The sequence below is a fragment of the Pyrus communis genome, chromosome 9 (genome assembly GCF_041283825.1).
Source record: "Pyrus communis isolate YQ-2024b chromosome 9, ASM4128382v1, whole genome shotgun sequence".
NCBI lineage: Eukaryota > Viridiplantae > Streptophyta > Magnoliopsida > Rosales > Rosaceae > Pyrus > Pyrus communis.
In genome coordinates this window covers 10,358,634-10,363,970 of record NC_142573.1, presented here as the reverse complement: position 1 = coordinate 10,363,970, position 5,337 = coordinate 10,358,634, and the positions used below count along the sequence as shown (strand labels likewise).

The following is a 5,337-nucleotide window of genomic DNA, read 5'->3' as shown; positions in this document are numbered from 1 at the left end:
AAGAAATAAAAGGCTCAACATATACGGCTCAAATTGGCAATCTAATGATATCATTTTTCTTTAGGAAACATGCTTATTTGGGCCATGGTGATAAACCTAATGCCTCTATCCTTTTCAAGTTCATGCAATCAATGACAAACATTTCGAATGATCGTTACGCAAGTTCTAGAGATGTAAGTCACATAAGTTCATCACACATGAAAGAATATGAGTGTATGAAAAATGCACACACTTTCAATAGGCTCAAAAACTCACATAGGTTGTATATGGTCACTATGTTCACATATGAAGCTTTAAATCATGCTTTAGTTTCACATCAACAAGGCTATGTGCTTTTGGTTTTTCAAAGATGATTAAACATGTACAAGGCTAACAAGAGAATAAGGAATTTCACACAACACATGCTTACTAAGTTCTTGATCACCATGGTTCAAATTCAATCCAGTTATATCATTGGGTCGGGAAACTAACAAAAATCTAATTCAAAACAATAAATAAAACAAGACTATTTTTTTTGACTTTCACATATTCAAAATTTTCTCTCTTTTTTTTTTTTTTGGTTTTTATTTTTATTTTATTTTATTTTATTTTTAGGGTAAAAAAAACTAATTAAGAAAATAAAAAGCAACAACAAGGAAACAAATTAAACCAGTTCTTAGTCAAAGGGACGAATATTTTCAATTTGGTCATTTTTTCAATCTTTACCCCCAAAACTTAAACTGGACATTGTCCTCAATGTCATAAAACACAATAATGCATAAAATAAAAATAAAATAAAATAGAAAGAAACAAAATAAAGGATTTGGACTGAAAACTTCCCCAATTTGCAATAAAATCAAGTGATGACCCCCAAACTTCAATTCTGCAATCAACTCCAAGGGTGGACATAACCAAAGATTCCTACAAAGAAAAGAAATAATTCAGCTTAGCACGCAAGAAAACTCAGAAAACAAAAAACAAACGAAAAATTGAAAATGACATAAAAAGACAATGAATAGAAATATTGGGTTGCCTCCCAATAAACGCCTGCTTTTACATCCGCAGCCGGACGGTACCAAGAGTAATCATTCAAGGGAAGCTGGTTCTTGGAGGGGTACAACCTTCACATCATGCTCCGCAAAAGACTCGTAATATGGTTTGAGTCTATGTCCATTCACTTTGAACACGTTTCTGGTCTTTGCACTTTGAATTTCCACTGCACCATGAGGAAAAATATTAGTTATAACAAACGGACCAACCCATCAAGAACGAAGCTTACCTGGAAATAACCGAAGGCGAGAATTAAATAGAAGAACTTTTTGTCCAATGGCAAAGCTCTTCCTTGATATCATCTTGTCATGAAATGCCTTTGATTTCTCCTTGTATATTCGACTAGATTCGTATGCATCATTCCGGATTTCATCTAACTCATTCAATTGAAGCTTCCTCTACTGTCCAGCAACACTCATGTCCATGTTGTAAGCTTTGATCGCCCAATAAGCTTTGTGTTCTATTTCTACTGGAAGACGACATGGTTTCCCATAAACTAATCGAAATGGAGACATTCCAATAGGAGTCTTATAAGCAGTCCTATATGCCCACAATGCATTGTTCAAGCGCATGCTCCAATCTTTTCTACTAGGACTCATAGTTTTCTCCAAAATTTGTTTCACCTCACGGTTTGATACTTCTGCTTGACCACTAGTTTGCGGATGATAAGGTGTAGACACCTTATATGTGACATTGTACTTCCTAAGCAATGCTTCAAATGTTCTATTGCATAAGTGACTCCCTCCATCGCTAATGATTGCTCTAGGTGTCCCAAATCTTGCAAAGATGTTAGTCTTAATAAAATCTGTTCGTTGACAACGATCACATGTTGCACAAAACTCGTATGCATCCTTAAACAAACTAGGCCAATAAAAACCACTCTCTAACACCTTAAGGGTTGTCCTCTTTGCTCCAAAATGGCCGCCACATGCATAAGAATGACAAAAAGTTAGAATAGATTTAAACTCAGATTCAGGGACACACCTTCTAATCAATTGATCAGGGCAATATTTCCACAAATAAGGATCATCCCACTCGTAGTATTTGGCGGTTTTGACAAGCTTATCTTTCTAAGCACGTGTAAAATCATCCGGAATTTTTTTTGTGACCTTGTAATTGATAATATCTGCATACTAAGGGTCAGTAACCTTTAATGAAAACAATTGCTCATCCGGAAAACTCTCACGTAAAGGGATGAAATCTTCCTCTATGTTTGAGTGCACAAGTCTGCTAAGATGATCTGCTACAACATTCTCACTCCCTTTCTTATCCTTGATCTCCAAGTCAAACTCTTGAAGCAGAAGTATCCATCGAATGAGTCGCGGTTTTGCATCTTTTTTTGTGAGTAAATATTTCAAAGCTGCATGGTCAGAAAACACAATAACTTTAGTTCCAATCAGATAAGATCTAAATTTTTCTAAAGCAAATATAACAGCTAGAAGCTCCTTCTTTGTTGTTGAATAATTCAACTGTGCATCATTGAGTGTTCGTGATGCATAATAGATGACATGTGGCACTTTGTTGACACGCTGTCCTAGAACTGCACCGACAGCATAATCTGAAGCATCGCACATTAACTCAAAAGGTAAACTCCAATCTGGTGGCATGATCACAGGAGCCGTGGATAACAACTCCTTAAGTTTTTTGAATGCTACCACACACTCTTCTTTCATATCAAATGTTACATCCTTTTGAAGCAAACGACACAAGGGTCTAGAAATCATTGAGAAATCCTTCATAAATCTACGATAGAAACCTGCATGTCCAAGAAAAGAACGAACCTCCCTGACAGTAGTAGGGAGAGGTAAAGAACTAACAAGTTCTACTTTAGATTTATCAACTTCAATTCCATTTTCAGATATGATATGCCCTAGAACTAATCCATGTGAAACCATGAAATGACATTTTTCCCAATTTAAGACCAAATTAGTTTCTTGACAACGTTTTAAAACTAGGGACAAATTATGTAGACATGTATCAAAAGAATCACCATAAACTGAAAAATCATCCATGAACACTTCAATTATTTTCTCAATCATATCAGAAAAGATACTTACCATACACCTTTGAAATGTGGCGGGGGCGTTGCAAAGTCCAAACGGCATCCTCCGGTATGCAAATGTGCCAAATGGACATGTGAAAGTCGTCTTTTCTTGATCCTCTGGAGCAACTGCAATTTGATTATATCCAGAATAGCCATCAAGAAAGCAATAATGAGAATGACCAGCTAACCTTTCTAACATTTGATCAATGAATGGAACTGGAAAGTGATCTTTGCGTGTGGTGCTGTTTATCTTCCGATAGTCTGTACAGACTCTCCAACTATTTTACACATGTGTAGGCACTAGCTCACTAGCTCATTCTTAACAACTGTGACTCCGGATCGCTTCGGAACTACTTGAACAGGGCTCACACACTTGCTGTCCGAGATAGGATATATGATGCCAACATCAAGAAGCTTGATAACCTCTTTCTTGACGACCTCCATCATGAGTGGGTTCAAACGGCGTTGAGCTTCCCTTGTAGGTTTTGCACCTTCCTCCAGCAGAATCGTATGCATACATGTAGCTGGATTTATACCTTTGATATCTGCAATGCTCCAAGCTATGGCAGTTTTGTGATCCTTCAGTACCCGGATCAGTTTCTCCCCTTCTTCTGCTGTGAGTTGTGATGATATGATGACCGGTAATGTTTCATCCTCTCCCAAAAATGCATACTTCAAATGTTCAGGAATCGGTTTAAGCTCCAATTTGGGTGCCTGAATCACAGAAGGAAGAATTTTTTCGTTAGAAGTAGGAAAAGAAATAAAATAGGAAGAAAACTTACCACGAATTGGTGAAAGAGACTCAAGGGCTGCCACTGTCTGGATTAATTCTTCTTCAATGTGCTCAGAATAATTAAGTTTTCCATGTGTAATGCTATGCACATTACCTTCTCTAAATTGTCTTGTCCCATACCTTCATTAAAACAATCCTGCACAAAATAGTCAAACGCATCAATAGACAAACAAGATTCAAAATCACTAGGGTACCTCATAGCATCGAAGATTTTGAACTTGACGCTTTCTCCATCAATTTCCATGGTTAAAATACCATCATAGACATCAATCTTCGTACGCGCCGTTCTAAGGAATGATCTTCCCAATATAAGAGGAAGTGCAGTAGGCATAGGGTCATGTTCCATCTCAAGAACAAAAAAATCAGTAGGAAAAATAAGTTCATTCACTTGCACAAGTACATCCTCCAATAGGCCTTTGGGATATCTATTTGAACGATCTGTCAACTGGATTACTACCTTTGTTTCCTTCAAGTCTCCAAGGTTTAGTGATTCATACACTGAATATGGCATCAGATTGATGGATGCCCCCAGATCACACAATGCTCTCCCAAACTCTTTCCTTCCAATTACACATGGAATGGTAAAGCTACCGGCATCCTTCAACTTCGGTGGTAGCTTTCTCTGCAAAACAGCTGATACTTCCTCGCTTAATGCCACAGTTTCTTGATCATTGAATCTTCTCTTGTTCGTACAAAGCTCTTTAAGGAACTTTGCATACTTAGGCACTTGTTTTATGGCATCTAAAAGAGGTAAGTTCACTTGGACATTTCGGAAAGTTTCCAAGATTTCCTTATCAGTTTGCTCTTTCTTAGACTTCATAAACCTACGAGGAAAAGGAATAGGGACACATGAGTTAAATGAATTGTGAACTTCTTTACTTACCTTATCAGAATCTTTTTTGTTCAATTCTGTATCTTTAGGAGACTTTTCAATTTCTGTTGAAGCTTCATCTTGCTCAAGATTTTTGGTTTCTTGCTCTCCTTGCTCATTTGTATCTTTTGTAGTCCTCTTTTGCATCCTTGGCTGCTCAAAAACTTCTTTTCCACTCCTTAAAGTCACAACATTCATCTGCTCTGCATTTGGATTCACCACGGTTTGGCTAGGCAACCTCCCTCATTGGTGTTGTTACCCCATCAAACTTGCGAATTAACTCATTTGGCGCTCAAGGTTTTCAATTGCTTTGTCTGTTTTCTGTTGATGAGATTGAGTAGAGTTAGCTAAAGAAGCAATTAAATCCTCAAGAGACTTACTTGGAGCTTGTTGTTGTTGAGGCTGAAATGGTGCCTGCGGTCTTGCTTGAAAGAAGCCAGGTGGACGGTTATAGTTGTTGGGAACAGATTGTTGTCCGTTGTCTTGATTGTTCCACTTTAAGTGTGGATGATCGCGCCACCCTGCGTTATAGTTGTTGGAGTATGGATCATACTTTTGTCTTTGTTGCCCCTGAAACCCTCCTAACGCATTAGCTTGCTC

At 37.7% G+C, this 5,337-nt stretch overlaps 1 pseudogene; it reads right to left on the bottom strand.

Annotated features, from left to right (window-relative positions):
• Positions 1–2,162: 2,162 nt before the first annotated feature.
• LOC148694223 (uncharacterized) lies at positions 2,163–5,001 on the bottom strand (annotated as a pseudogene).
• Between the last annotated feature and the right edge of the window lie 336 nt (positions 5,002–5,337).